General features: G+C 35.5%; 1 pseudogene; it reads left to right on the top strand.

Moving 5' to 3' along the window:
- LOC140512059 (heterogeneous nuclear ribonucleoprotein A3 pseudogene) overlaps positions 1-16,275 on the top strand; it is a 56,977-nt pseudogene extending 40,702 nt beyond the window's left edge.
- Positions 16,276-16,859: the final 584 nt, after the last annotated feature.

Raw genomic sequence — 16,859 nt, 5'->3', positions numbered from 1 at the left:
GAGAGAGAGAGAGAGAGAGAGAGAGAGAGAGAGAGAGAGAGAGAGAGAGAGAGAGAGAGAGAGTAGTTATTATAGATGTCAAATGTTGTATTCGCTTTCAGAAGAGGTCACCAAATTATTAGTTTAACTTTACTGTTTTACTTTGTTACAAGAGAACTCTCATGAAAGAAAAAATCATCTGCAAATGCATGTAATGTACAAGTAAAATGCATTAATAATACTTAATTGTTCTCTGCACTTTACTTCCTATATAAAATGAGAAGTCCAGCAACATACATACTGATTACAAAATGAAAATTAAAACGAAAATATTAAAAATACTAGTCAAGTATAATGACCATTATGGCTATACTATTAAAATGCACAGATATTTCTTTCTCTATAAACAATCAATTATCTTTCAGACAATCTATTTTATAGGTTGGGAGATTTGCTTTCTTGTTTTCAGGTGATATAGAGAGGTATATTGTTGAGAAGTATCTGTTGTTTCAAAGGTAAGTACAATAATAATTTGTCTAGTGTTTTTTCTTTGTTTTGTCTTCTATCAAATGATAGGAGTATATTATAATGTCTATTAGAGAACTATCAGTTATGTAATTAATTCTATGGCCCCAGACTGAGTCAACTCAACACCTTTTCTCCATCTCCCCTTCTTTCCCTTACTCATACTTGGAGTCTCAGCTCAGAGCATGCTGAGAGGAAGAGGATGTAGTCTGAGAAGCACAAAATTTCATAGATCCTGTTTCAATCTGTTTGGCCAACATTTTGGAGGGTAGCGTAACTCTCAACAAGATTGTTTTCCTTTGCTTAGACCTCCAGTGGTTTCTAAAAATCCAAGTCTATCAATAATGCCTTCCATTCCGTTTTAACAAATATACTAAATTTTGCCTTTGAGGATTTCAAGTTGATTTTTTAAAAAATAACTCTTTTTATGTGCCTAAAATAATCAGACCTTTGCCCTCAATGTGAGGAAACACTTTCTTTGTGCAATAATTACAATCATTAAGAAATGCTAAAAAAATAACAAACCTGTATTAAAAATGCCCTTGAAATGACCAATGATAGATAAAGAACATAATTAGAAAACTTTTATTTGACATTTACTTTAAAAAGATACTATTCAAGAAAAGCAATGGACCACATTTTCTGTTGTCCTTTAATGAGTTTTCCTGTCAACTTGATGATCCTAGGTCTCTTACTGCAGAAGTAAAAAGCGCAACTCATTAAGAAGTAAAGGAACCAGAAGGCCCAGTTTCTAATGAGGCAATGCAATCTGAGGATTTTACCATTATTAATTTCTTCATTCTTTTGAATCATTAAAGGTCCTATGATATGTCTGCATATCCACAAAGTAGAATGGAGTTGATTATTTAGACACTTTATGGGAAAAAGAAACAATGGCAACTGAGGTTTTTGTACATTTCATAGGAATTAGATTGTGTGACCGGATTTCTTAAAGGGCACAGAGACTGGATTATTTTTCCAACAATGGGTTAAATCTCATGCAAAGGTCCATATCTTTACAGATTTCAGTTATTCAATAAATTTTAGGTTAGAAAGAAAATTGAATTTGCAGTAGAAACACCTGATTTTAAATCCACACTCTATTATTGACTCTGCGTGAACCTATGTAAAGTCCAGAGACCTCTGTTTCTTCAACTGTAAAATAAATGGACAGGATTTCTTCCTTTTCTATAAAACACCCCATTCCTCAAAAAAAAGTCATAATATAGATTTTAAATGTAAAATTTATAGTGAATATAGTCTGTTGAAATTGAATTGGAGAAAGGATAGATTCAAATAAGATCTTGTACTAGCTACAATCAGCATTTCTATTTATGAAATATTCCTTCAGCATTATTTCAGAAGATAGCATTGCCCTATAGACGTCAGCTCTACTAGGATTCTTGTTTCTTTTGGAGGATATCCAAGGACTCATAGACTCTCAGAGTTGAGAGGTATGTTAGAGACTATTCAGTTTAACTTTCTTTAATAGGTGAGGAAACTGACCCTTTCCAAGAGAAGAATGAAAACTCTGGTTACCCTTTTGAGGCCAGGGGATCATACTCTTGAAAGAGTCTTAGTGTCTCCACAGCTACAAGGGCATGTGTGGGTCTTCTGAACTGTTGGAGACTAGGAAGTAAGCAGTTGTAGAAGAATATGACCCCTGGACTGGAAGTAATCAGGTGAGTGCTAACTTTGTATTATGAAAGCATATTCCTTCTGAAAGCAATAGCTTTCACTACCCATTGTCTTACAATCCTCTAGCAGCATAAGTATTCTGGGGCCACTATCTACTATCTGTCATTGAGCAACTCTCTCCTGGGTTCTGCTTTGTCTCAACATATTCCTATGGGAGAAAGGCTAGGCTATTTGGAGGATTGGTATTCCCCTTTTCCAGCAAAAGTACTCCCTCATAGTTAGATTTTACTTTGTGTGCTGCTTTGCACCACAATGTATTCTACCCACCTCCATACATTTGAGTTTACCCCAGCACAAGAATTTATCATTCATCTCTGGCTGGAAGATACCTTAGATATGATTTTGTTCACTCTACTCCATTATACATATAGAGTATATAGATACTAAATATATTAAGGTTACACAGACAGCAAGCATAGCCAGGTCTTCCACACAAGTCTTTTAATGCAAAATTCTATGGTTTTTTTTTTGTTTTGTTTTGTTTTGTTTTGTTTTTTTACTATGCCCTGATGGTTGAAATATATCAACTCAACTTCCTTGGTTTTCTCATCTATAAAATGAGAGTTTCAGACTAGATAATCTCAAAGGTTCCTTCTGTCTCATAACTCAAAGAACCGGTAACTGACTTACCGAAGCTCACACGAAAAGTTAGTAATAGGGTATATATCTAGAGTAGAGAGAACATAGGTCTATGCCCTTATATCCAAAGCTCTCTTTCTAATCCCTAACCAGGGCTTTTTTTTCCTTGTTTTGTTTTGTGTTTAATACTTTATGACTACAAATGGAGATAGGACAAGTGGCAATAAATCATAACTGAGTTGCTATAGCGTGGCTCTGGGCCCCAAGTAGGACAAAGAAACTACGACTTAACCCTCGGGTACCTAAATTTACATGACTGGCTTTGTCCCAGAAGTTAGTCGGTAGCTGTTGGTATCAGAGTTTAAGTGAAATAGCTAGACTGCATTGTCCTTTTCTCCAAGCCACTTGTTTAACATAGGTTTGGCTTTCTTCTGCTCCATCTTGAATCTTACTGCTTCTGTGAATGACCATTACCCCGTTACATAGAATCAAATAATACAAGAATTGAAGATTATATAGTGAGACCAGATAAAGAAATATTTTGGTGTTCCAATCCTATATCACCTGCTGAGATGAGAAGTCTCAAGTCTTCAAAAGGGCTATCAAGCCAGAATTTTCTCTCTCTGCCACCCCTGAAATATCTAGGAGTACAAGTCTGAGTTTGAAACAAATACTACTTTCTTAATTATTCTCAGAAAGGAGAGGCCTTAATTTATGTGGGTTAGCTTAACTACCTCCCACCAAATTCTAAAACCACCATGGATAGCAAATTGCAAGTAAATCCATTTATCCCAGAAAAATAGCCAAAGGAAATTTGAAGAGTGTCACAATCAATTTTACCTTAATCCAAAGTCATAACACCAACTCTACCCCTGCCTCTGCATGCATGCAGCACAGTGCTGTTCCTCCCCACTTTGCCTGGATGGTAATGGGTATTAAATTGGCTTGGATAGAAAGTCTGGTTCTCAGTTTCTCCTCCAGAACCAATTTGCTTTTCTAGTTAGTTTCATCTTGAAAATGCCTCTACCAATATTCTAGGAGGTCAAAGAAGAAGTTATTTATTTTTTATTAAAAAAAAACACCTTACAAGTGTTAATAACTCAAAATTGTGACCATGGTTACATGTTGCCCTTCTCTCTAGAGGCTTCTGGTACAATGCAAAGATCATCACATTAATCTACTAGACTGGCTTATTCAATACTGGCCCTGTAACCTGTGGCAAAAGGATGTCAGCTCTCCTGGCCCATTACCTCATTTGCAAAGAAAAGCTAATAGTATTTTCACTGTCTGACCCAGAAGGCTTCTTGAAGATTAAATGAAATAATATATAACTATGTAATGTAACTCCCTATGATGTAAGGTATTATTAATACCATAGGGTATGATGGCTAGGGATATTCTAGCTCTGTAAGGAATTATGCTTAAAATAGCATAATTAAGGACCAAAAAGATTTGATCCTCCCCAGGCTTGAAATAGTATAATAAATTCTGACCTGAATTAAAATTACATTTCACTGAAATAGTTATTTTCACTTTGCCTTGAAGTCATACAGATACTTTAGAAATCAGATGCCCAAGAAGGCAACACATGCGTGAGCACACAAACACACACATATACACACACACACAAACACACCATTAAAAAGGTAATTGAAAACACAAAAATATAGGTCCAAAGATGTGATCCAGGGACATGAAACATTTTCATAGAGAAAGGAAAAGGCAGAGCTACACAATTTGTGTATGGTGGAACAAGGCCAACAGATGAGGGGTAGTGAAGTTGATCTTGATCTTAAATTATCTGTTCTTCAGAGGTTTGTATGTGTTTGTACATGCATGTGTGCATACATGGATATGCGTAGTTCTACAGTTAATAGGTATATGAGATATTCAGGGAGGAATAGCACCTATGATGTGAGGGATTATCACCCTTTTCAGGACTATTCATCCATGTTTGGTGTCCACATTCATCCAACTCTTAACTGTGGCTCTAAGTAGCTGCAGCATATCCAGTGCCCACACCCCAGTAAAACATCTTGGCATAATATCTAAACCAGGTTAAGAATAATCAACAGCCCCCCAATCTGTCAGTGAGTTAAGAGGATGTATTCTACCCCAAGCATGTGAAAACTTTCCTTGTTGGAATGGGTAGGTGAGAGCAATTTGTTTCAATGGCCAGTGGTGGTTAACAAAAGTACTGTGAGATGCTTAGAACTTGGTCAAGTAATAAAGATGCATCCTACACCAGTTAATTTGAGTTTTGCCCTCACACTGGACTAAAACGATTCAGGAAGAGAGAGTGAAGTTGATTACTTTGTACAACTCTGCTTCACTTAAATTCAATTCACACTCAAGTCAAGATATAACCCATAATGAAATTGATCCTTTTCACATATGAAGGATGAATAACAAGAAGTGAGTTAAAATAACTATCTTGTTGAGTCCTAGACTTCTGGTCCAAAATTAAAAGCTTCTTTATGTTTTTATCACTATGTTTTCAAGAAGAATCACTCCTTTGTATTGTTAATAAACAAGAATAAAGAATTTCTCCAAAATACCAATTGCCTACAATTTTGTAGACTTGAAATTTTCAGTAACTTTCCAAGATAAAATGAAAGCAAAATAATAATAACCAATATCTTACATTTCTATAGTGCTTTACATATGTGATCTCATTAAACCTCAGAATATCCCTATGAGCAAAGCAAAACAAAATTAGGGCTCAAAAAAGTTCAGAATTTCACTGGTAATCACACTAGAAGTACCAGAGATGGCTTTGAATTTAATTCTTCCTGACTCCAAGTCCAACACTATCAACCATATCACATTAAGTTTTTCTAGAAAAATCAGTCTATAGATTATTGAATATTAATTGGGAATTCAGGAACTACAGGCTTCATGAACAGAGAAAGAGAATGGAAGGAAAGAGTACAAGGCATAGTCTTCAATTGGAAAATACAATCACAGTTTTTATTCATTGTAAGATCAATTTCTATCACTACTATTAGGTCTTCAGTGTTTTAGCTCTTCTATTTGTTCGATGAGATCCTTCTCTTGCTTCAAAATCATGGAATCATGTAAGAGCTGGAAAGGTTTTTAGAGAGCACTGAATTATTGGAACAATTTTAGTTGCAAACATTTTAGCTCTTGAAATATAAGTATAAGAACACATAAATGGTATTCTCAGGGGGAAATGTTATCAGGAATATGGAAAACCACTAAGATAAAGGAGGATAAGGGAACTCTTTTAAAGTGGGGGCAGGGCTAAGTCTATTTTCATATTGAATAATTAACAGATACAAGAATTTTCTATACTTATCTAATTTATATTTAATATTTTAGAAGGAAAATATAATTAGCACTGACATTGTTCTCAGAGGATTAATAATTCACATTGTATTCAAGGTTTCATCGAACAGTTTAGAAAATAGTAATCTATTTAACAGAGCAGTAGGTAGGTAGTTCTTGAAGAGTGCAAATAATGAATCATTTGACACATCCCATTATTTGAATTTGCACAGCATAGTGAATTTCCTATGCTATAGCCAACTACTATATTTTACATAATTATAACTTTGAATAGTACAAATTTAAATATGTGCCCATTTCAGGGGATCCATTATTCACCCTAATTGGAACCTAGCTCTGATGAAAAAGACATTGGAATCAGAATTTGAATTCTAGTGTGACCTTCAACAAAAGTCATTTAAGTTTTCTAGCCTTCACTTTTTTCCTCTGTAAAATGAAGGCATTTGAATAGATTTTTTCTAAAGTCCCACTCAATGTTTAATCTTATTTTAGAGATGAAGCAAGAAGTCTCAAAGAAATGAAATGACTTTCCTAAGGTTCCAAGAAAAATTAGTGCCAGGGCCAGGGCTGGAGCTCAGATTTCCTCCAATCCCATTATTCCCTACTTTGCTGTCTCTTTGGAGAGCTTGTATTCTCTTGTTTCAGGTCTAGAAATGGGGTGGAAAGAGCCATTCAGTGGCCCCAGCTCTCTCAAGATATGAATGATAGGAATTCCAAGGATCATGATAAAGCTATGTTAGTTGTAGTACTGATCAGATCCTTGTCTCTTGAATTCTCATTCAGATTTCCCCCCTTTGCCTGCATTTTCATATAGCTTCTCTTGAAAGGGTTTCCATTTTTTTAATGCCCTGTCCAACTACAGGCATAAAAGGAAGGGTGTTGGCACCTGTTCATTGCAGATAATGTGGAAATGTGACCAAGAGGGAGAAGGAAATATCTATAGAATATTTGACAGTTTGAGTTATAAATCAAGGAAAGAACTCACTCTTTATTGCTACTGGCATCTGTCATGGATCATACTGTTGGAAGTGACCTTAGAGATGATGTAATCCCATTTGCTCATTTTGCTGAGGGGGTACTTCAGAATTCAGTTTGTTAAAGGACTTCCCCTTAACATTTAACTAGTAAGTTTCAGAATGAAGATTCAAACCCAGATGTATTCATTCAAAATTCAGTGCTCTTCTGATTACACTATATTGTCTTTTGGTTTATCTTCTGACCTCCTGCTAGCTCTGGATTATTTACAATCTATCCTGAAGGATGTTTTAGTTCATTCTCTCAGATGCAGATCTTCTGAACCTCTGAATTGCATTACTGGCCTATCTTATATTTTTGACAGTTTCAGCTGACAGCTGGTGGCAATGGTCCCTACTTAAGGGGATGGGCTGTCTAGATGTTTTTAATGTCAACCCAGGAGTGTACTGCCTTCCAATGACCTTCAAGATGCTTGTTTTAAATTCATAATGCCAGATAACATTCAGATCCTCTTTTCTTGAGTCTCCTCCTTTGCACTACCTAGAATGAATGTGATCAATCAAATTTCCTGAAATGTCTCATGTTTTATTATTATTTATAGTAGACATTTATATACAGTGGTGTCTTTGCTCCCAAGAATCTTTAACATGTAATTTACAACTTCAAATTGAAAATGTGGTACAAGGGAATAAACAGAAGAGTGAAAGTAGATGTAGAGGAGGAGGTAGAAGGTGAAAGAGACAAGGCAGATAAAGTAGTTAATGGCAAGTGAATAGATGTGTAAGAGGAGTAAGAAAGGAAGCATGCTCCCTTATCTCTGCCTCATCCTCATCCACCCCAACCCCAGTCTATGGAACTAGGGCACTTCCCCTGGAGTTCAGCATTTACTTTGGTCCTATGGAACCTTCTTGTAAATGTGCTCCTAAATGAAGAACACACAAACTTAGACATTTCTGAATGATTGTCCCCCACCAGCCATTCCCACCACTCCATCCTTTCTCTAGCCTGTATGTCCCATGAAGAGGAATAACCTCTAAACAGGATGAGCTTTTTGCTCTGTAGACTTTAAAGGGAGAGATAACTTCTGTTCTCATTCTCTTCATTAACTCTTCATAGTGCATGGCTTAGCACTGGGAAAGATCTCATTGAACTTACCATGAGGAGGTGAGAGTATTTCTTCTTTCCTTTCCCACTCTACTCTGACTCACAAGTGTAGTGAGTACTTTCAGATGGCCATAAGAACATGTGCTTGTCTAGGTGACAATGACACAGAAGACCTTAGCCTCCCTCTTTGTGTTTCTTTCCTTGAGCACAAGTGAGTATGCTCACAGAAAAATCATGAAACATGCACATTTCAAGTCTAGTGACTCCCTCAGGAGCTCCTGGGCTGCTTGAGCCCTGCTAAAGAGGTTCTATATGAAATTGCTATAAGGCTTTTAACAGAGAAGAGTTAAGTAACAAGACAATGAGCTATGTATGTCAGGCCAGACAGAAGATAAAAACCTTGAGTGAGCTATTTAGACAGCAAATCTGAAAGGAAAGTGGAATGCTTATTTATACTTCAAATTTTACTCTAATATTCTAAATATTTGTCAGTATACACTTTTGAATCTCTCTCTTTTTTTTTTTTTTTTTGCTAAAAGGCATAGGAAATAAGTACTTGCCTTGTACACAGTCTTTGAATATTTATTATCTTTCTAAGAGGGACTCTACTGTTGTCCTTAGGGAAGACCTAAGACATGAGCCCAAAGTAAACAATAATGGAAAAATATTATAGTATTATTGTAAATGCTATTTTTCTCTCTATCATTTCTCTCAGAGTTTATCATTTATATCAGGAAAGTGTTTATAAGTTTCATGGGCTTATATTCTATCCAGTTGTTTTGCTGAAACCATTATTCTGAATGAACAATTTTGTTAATTCTCTTGGGTTTTCTAAATAAATCATGATATCATCCGTAGGAGTTACTTTCACCTCCTCTTCATGTGTACCTATTCCATGTTTTTCCCAAAATGACATTACCTGACATTATTATTGACTTTTGATATTTTAGAAGTCTTTGAATATTTTTACATTTTGATCTCCATAATAAGACTGTAGGTATTGGAAATATTGTTCCTATTTGATAAATAAGAAAAGAAGACTCAAGGAAGTTAAATGGTTTGCCCATGGTTACACAGCTGGTAAGTAGCAAAGGTATTCATATCTCCCTAAGGTCAAACAATAAGGATGAAAATAGTCACTTATCCTTATACTTATTGAGAAAATTTTTAATATTTATCACTTACAAAAAATATTGGTTATTAGACTCCAAAATACTTTAAAAATCAGTTTGATTATATTTTTATACACCTATATATTTGGTGTTTTTACAATAAACATATATTTTATCAAAGGCTTTTTTGTATATCTATTTTCATCAACTGAAAAATCAGTGATTAGTCTGGTATTATTACCTCTTCTGAAATTGCTTAGGTAAAAAAGCAGAGGAGGCTGATATCCCATCCTTCTTAGGTTGAGTGGCATCCTACTACATTTTTGTAATACTTATGCATATATGTCTTCTTTCCTATTATGGTGTAAGTTTCTTGAGGAAAGCATTTTGCTATTTTTTCCCAATTGTCTATTTCTAGTACACCTGATAGTACAAATTAAGCATTATTAAATGTTGGCTAGTAGAGTCAAGGTGAAAGAGAGTGTCATATAGAAAGGCATATACCTGGTCAGTAATGACCAGAATCAAAGTTCCCAGAAATTCCCATTCACTTTTACTTTGCATTTTGGAAAAGTAGGAATGAGAAGACAGAGCAGTGGGTCAATGTGGACATGGTAGAGGATATAAATCCATTTGGTAGAGAACAGACTGCTAGAGTTTGAGTTATGAATGACTAATCAATAAACATTTATCAGGTACTAAGTGCCAGGCATAGTTCTATGCTCTAGGGATATAAAGATAAATATAAAGCAGCCTTTGCCCTCAAGGAGCTTACATTCTATTAAGAAATACCTCAATTTAAATATTGAACTTTTACTTATTAATATGTATGATATTGGGCAAGTCACACTCTCACCTATTAAATGACTATAAAAATTAATATCTACTGTACATGTTGAGTTTCCAAAGAGAAAATTGTGTATTTTTAGTCAGATGGTATATAAATTCAGTCAATGATGATGATGATGATGAACCTCTCCCCTCAATCTAGCCCTTAGCAACAATGGCCACTACTCTATATTCTCTTGTTTACCCAAATTTGTAGGAATGAACTAAGCAGGTTAAAAAGCCTAAAGTCACTCAGCAACGATATCAGTAAGAAATGGTAATACAATGACAAACATCAGGCACAGGAAAAAGAGACAAAAAACAGCCAGGTGAATACAATTAAGGAGAGGCTCTTGGCATTTCCTGGAATATCTTCTGTATTAAAATAAAAGTTAAGAGGAATAATTATGGTTGAGTCAGGCCAAACAGTTGGGAAAATGTCAGACTTTCTTAACCCAGAGAAGGCCAGATGAAATATGAATAATTCTAATTGTTTAGTCTGATATCTATGTATGCATCTCTCTCTCTCTCTCTCTCTCTCTCTCTCTCTCTCTCTCTCTCTGTCTCTCTCTCTCTCTCTCTCCCTCCCTCCCTCCCTCCCTCCCTCCTTCTTTCTCTCACCCCTTTCCTCCCTTTCTCTCTCTCCCTATCTATATCTATGCATGTGTATTTATATATGTATGGGTTCTATGTGCATTTATCTATAAATGTATATTTATATATACATATATATGTTTGCAAATATATACATATACATTATTATCTAAATCTATATCCAGCTATCTATCCAGCTATCTATGTTTGCATTTTACATAAGTATCCTGCACTTAGAGGAGAGATGACAAAGAGTTGAGTCTATTGAATAAAAAAGTATTCTCTATAAATGAAAACAAAAATAGAAGCAGAAGAATTAATTAAGAACCAAGACATTAACACTTTGTCTTGTTTTGGGCTGGTCATTTCCCTTCTCTATACCTTAGCTTCTTCAGTTGTAAAACAAGGAGGTTGTGCTAAATAACTTATATGGTATTTTCCACTTTTAAATCCTAAGATCCTATGATTCAATTATTGAAACAAAACCTAAAAACAGGGTGGTGCTTATGTTGTCCTTTATAGAGCCAGAGGTAAGGATGGAGAGACGTCACAAAAATATTCTTCTCTCCCTCTGTGCTTCACCCCCACTCCCACCAATTTTTACCTCTTGGCATGAGAAAAATGATAAAATCAATACTACCATTACTCCTGGAAAGGAAATATAAGTGAGTCCTCCAATCAACTTCCCATTCTTTAGCTCTTACTCCCTTGAATATATTGCCTCCTTCTATTAGAATGGAAAATTTTTGAGGTTTACATTTGTTTTTGACCAAGCATCTAGCACAGTGCCCGCCCCAAAGTTGTCACATAATAAAATCTTTTCTACTTATTTGTTCAACACTCCTCAAACTATAGCTTATGATCATGTAAAGCCTGTCAAGGAGTCACAGATACAAAAAAATCTCAAAATTAGAGGGGATTTTTGAAGTGGTTTCATCCAAACCATTTAACCATTATTTGAACACTTCAAGTGAAGCACAATTCACCATGTTCTAGAGCCCATCAGTCTAATTTGAGATAGCTCTAATTATTAAGATTATCTTCCTTTTATTGAGCTAAAAAGACTCTTCCTTGTAAACTGTTCACATTGTTCCTCATTGTGCCCTTTGTAACCAATGAGGATGAGTCAAATCCCCCTTCCATCTAGGAACCTTCACATCACCAGTAAATACAGCTATCATATCAAAGTTTGCCCTGCTCCCAAGCAACCAAACCAAGGTCATTTATCTTTTCTTCATATGACTTGGTTCTGAAGGACCCAATCATCTATATATTCTTTTCAGGATACACTCCAGCATATTCATGACTTTCTTAAAAACAAGGTGCCCCAAACTGAATTGAAAATCCTGCATATGGTTTGATGATGGAAAATACAAGGAGATTCACTTCCCTTGATGCAGACCCTCTATCATATTTCTGTCGACATAGCCTTTGGAAATGCAAAATCAGAATGCAGCAGCAAGTGAATATTGGACATTATGTTCATGATGAGATTAAAGCAAGATATAGTTTGAGTAGGGATGAATGAACAAGTGGAAAACATTTTATTAAGTGACAACTTTGTGACAGATGATGTACTAGATGCTGGGTCTTCAGTTTTATCATGAACTTTGACTTTGCATTTCCAGCTTGCAAAACAGGGTAATGGGTTCTTAGGCTACACTGATAGAACTATGGCAGAGGGTCTGCATCAGACAAGAGCATTAAAAAGTAATTCCTGACATATCATTGGGACCTTGAAGGGGAAATATATCCCCATTAACTAATGAGTGGGCATGAGGAAAAAGGTCCCCAAATCTATCTGGGACATACATATCTGTTTATGATTTGAACCCTCTAATTTGAAGGTATTCTCCTTTAGGTTAGAGACTGTTTGGTGTTTTGTGAGAGTTGTTTATGTCTATCCAAAGTGTTTAGCAGGGTGTTTCCCACATAGTAAGTATTTGTTGAATTAAATGATACATTTTTCAAAAAACTTGACTTGAAATCTAAATATATTTTGTTTTACTTCCAGGTAACCTGAATTATAATAAAGGTAAATCCTTCAGCTGATGCTGTACTTTTAATTACATGGCACTCATGAATATCTTTCTTAATGAATTTCTAGGAGAGCCAGACACTTTTCTAAGCTTGTCTATAAGTTCATTCCTTTTACACATCTCTTATGGAAATGGTCAAGTGTGCCCATCAGTGTTGAGGTTGCTTCTATTAGCTTTCAGGCACTGACATCTAAACGCAAGGCCCTCTTCTAAGGTATTTTCATGTTACTTTATTCTTTGATTTAAAATTACCTTTATAATTTGTTTAATCTAAGGCACTGAGCTGTAGGATTATCTGAGCTGACTTTTTATTTTGATTCAATTAAATTCATTTCAATGTAACACGTATTTATTAAATCCTACAGTAGACCAGAAACTACATAAATCATGGTGATACAGAGAAAATGTATAGAGATCCTGTTTCACAAATGTAACAATCTTATGTAGAGATTAACAACTCCAATAGAAAGCTTATCCTCATCCTCTAAATTGCTAGTACCCCATCCAAATTATTTTGTATCTACTAATTTTATATTTCATGTTTAGTTTCTTTGAACATGTTAATTTTCACCAAAGAATGTAAATTCCTTGAGGCAAAAGAATGATTTTCTTTGCATTCTTTGAATCTGACAAATTGTACATGATAAATAAATATTTATTGAATCAATCAAAAATAAATGAACATAAATTAATGGCATATAAAGCCAAATACAACAGGAAATGATGTAATACAAAGAATTTGAGTAGGAAGATAACTAAGTGATGTATAAATAACTGGTGGAGAGAGATAGTAGAAAGATAAGGGAAGAGGACAAGGGAATAGATATTTCTTAAGTTCCCACTGTGCTAAGTACTTTAAAAGTGTCATTTCATCCATGAAAAAGGAAGAGAATGCTCTATGCCAGTAGATTTTTTTTAATTGTCTCTTGGATTTTGCTCCCAGAGATGGCTTAGCAAGATAGCAAACAATTTGACATATAGAAATTCTTCCCCACCCTTGTCAGAGTAAGTATAGCGATGATGCTGCTGAGCTGGAGAAAGGCATGAGAAATGGCTAGAAATAGGCCTTAACTGGTCATACCTTAAAGTAAAATCAGTCACCAGGAAGAAAAGGAAACATGTATTTATATGTTAACTATGTGCCAGGCACTGTGCTACATGCTTACAAATATTATCTCATATGATACTCACAACAACTCTGGGAGGTAAGCACTGTGATTGTCCCCTAGATAGAGAAATTCGGTAACTCGTACAGGATCACACAGCTAGTATTTGATGTCAGATTTGAATATGGGTCTTCTTAATTCCAGGCCCATCATTCTATTCCCTGAACCATGCAGCTACCAGGAGACAAGTGCCTCCTACCCACCATTTTTCCCTGCATTTTTCGTAGTGCCTGGCACATTGTAGGCCATTAATAAAGGCTTGTTGATTGATTACTTGACTTTGGATTCCTGAGTTCAAAAGACTTTTCTCAGATGCTCTAATCCGCTAGGATAAATCCATGAATCAGGTAAAAATATCAAATATCAAAATACCTTGAAAAAAATGTTGCTTAAAAAAAGAGCAGGTCTAGGAGTTTCAATCACAAATCTAACACCAACATTGTGAGACTGGACAAATCACTGTATTGTCTATTATAGACCTCACTTTTCTGTGAAATGAACAGGTATTCATGATTTCTCTCTTGCCTTTCAGTTCTAATCATTATATGTGAATTTTCAACTGGAAATGTGTAAAACAAACAATTAAAAAGAAACAGTGACATTAGTTGCTTATGGATTCCCTTAGGATACCAATGTGAAGGTAGGAAGTCCAGCAGCCTTAGGAACTTATAAGGTCCTTGATCCTTGGGTTAAATAAGAGGCAGGAGCCAAGGCAGAAGAGGAACAAGGCCAGAATGAAGTGCTCTCCTTCCCATCTCCCTGGACAAAATCTCTCCTTCTCAGTGGGTTACTGGGAATGGTTTTTATTCCATACTAATTCAAACTAACTTGAAGCTCTTATTCAAGATCTTGAGGTAGTGATAAAAACCCTCAGTCATTTTGGAATAGACTTCCTATTTGTACCATTACACTTCAAACTACAGTTTTCAAGGACTTTTCACACTTATTCCAAAGCCTACCACTGAAAATGACTGATAAATGACTGATTGATGAAGCATCTTATCATTTACTTTAGAGTAGCATGACTTGATGGAATAAATATCAATTAATGGAAGTCTTACATACGTAATAATTACATAAACTTGTAGAAATCTCCAACAGCATTTCCTTATTTAAATTATAGTGGTACTTTGAATATAATGATAGTATAACCTCCATTCAAAATGCCATAAAAGCAGCAAGTCAAGTCTCAAAATGGAGGTAAAACATCCACCCAGCTTTCCCCAGAGCGACTCCTGATACAGTTGCATTCACCACCAGTGGTGAGGAGAGCCATGATCCAAAAAAACCAAAACAGTTAAAAAAAACTGTTGATTGGTGGCTTGAACTTTGAAACTACAGATGATAGTTTAAGAGAACATTTTGAAAAATGGGGATCTCTCACAGATTGTGTGGTGATGAGAGATCCCCAAACAAAATGTTCCAGAATCTTTGTCATCATGACTTATTCTTGTGTAGAAGAGGTAGATGCTGCAATGTGTCCTAGGCCATATAAGGTTGATGCACATATGGTAGAAGCTAAAAAAGCTGTTTCTAGAGAGGATTCTATAAAACCTAGTGTACATCTAGCTGTGAAGAAAAAATTTTGTTAGTGGTATTAAAGAGGATATAGAAGAATATAACTGAAAAGACTACTTTGAAAAGCATAGCAAGATTGAAACTGTGGAAGTGATAGAAGATCAATGCAGTGGAAGGAAGAGGATTTGCTTTTGTAACTTTTGGTGATTGTGATACTGTTGACAAATTTGTTGTTCAGATATATACTATTAATGAGCATAATTGTAAAATGAAAAAGGCCCTTTTGAAGCAAAAGGGCAGTCTTCTGGCTCACAAAGAAGTTGTGGAGGTGGCTCAGGTAATTTTCTAGGTTAAGGAGAAAGATTTGGAGGTGGTGCAGGAAACTTTGGTGGAAGAAGTGGTTATGGTGGTGGTGGTGGTGGTGATAATAGAGACAGTTATGGAGGTGGAGATGGTGGATATAATGGATTTGGTGGCAATGGGGACAATTATGGGGGTGGTCCTGGCTACAGTAATAGAGGGGGCTATGGTGGTGGTGGTGGGCCTGGATATAGAAACCAAGGTGGTGGATATGGTGGTGGTGGAGGAAGATATGTTAGTTACAATGAAGGGGGAAATTTTGGTGGTGGTAACTATGGTGGCAGTGGGAACTATAATGATTTTGGAAATTATAGTGGGCAATAGCAATCAAATTATGGACCCATGAAAGGAGGCAGTTTTGGCGGAAGGAGCTATGACAGTCTTTATGGTGGAAGTTAAGGATGTGGTGGTGGAAGTGGTGGATATGGTAGAAGGAGGTTCCAAAAACTCAACAGAAGAGGGTGACAGTTCTTAGCAGGAGAGAGCAAGCAGCTGTCAGGAAATCTGTGGATTTCTTTGAGACAGATGTCCAAAATGCATTAGAGGAACTGTAAAAATCTGCCAAAGAAGTAATAACGATCCATAGTCAGAAAAGTTACTGTAGCTTAAACAGTTTCTTGTTCAGGACTGTCATAGCCACAGTTTGCAAACAAATGCACCTATTGTTTAATGCAATGTAGTATCAATTAGAGGGACATTCCTGAGGTCTTTTTATCTCTTGTAACTTTTTCTTTTCTTTCTCTTTTCATTCCATCAGGTATATTGTCCTGTCAATTTTAGTAGCAGTACCAGGAATAAAAAAATTAAGGAATTTTTAACTCTTCAAAAAATATTATAAAAGCAACCAGAAGTTTAAGAGAACTTTTAAGCAATTGTGGTAAATTATAATACTCATATCACAATTTAATACTCTTATTAACAGTATTAAATATTCAATTCTGACCACATGAAGAGGTGTGTTTTTCAGTCTTGCTAAGAATATTTTAAAGATGATTTACTTGGATCATGTACACAGATAATTGTTTAAACATTTTTCAATTAATTAATTATTTATTTAACTTCTAACATTCATT

Source organism: Notamacropus eugenii, chromosome 6 (assembly GCF_028372415.1).
Source record: "Notamacropus eugenii isolate mMacEug1 chromosome 6, mMacEug1.pri_v2, whole genome shotgun sequence".
NCBI lineage: Eukaryota > Metazoa > Chordata > Mammalia > Diprotodontia > Macropodidae > Notamacropus > Notamacropus eugenii.
This window is presented reverse-complemented; position numbering and strand designations above follow the sequence as displayed.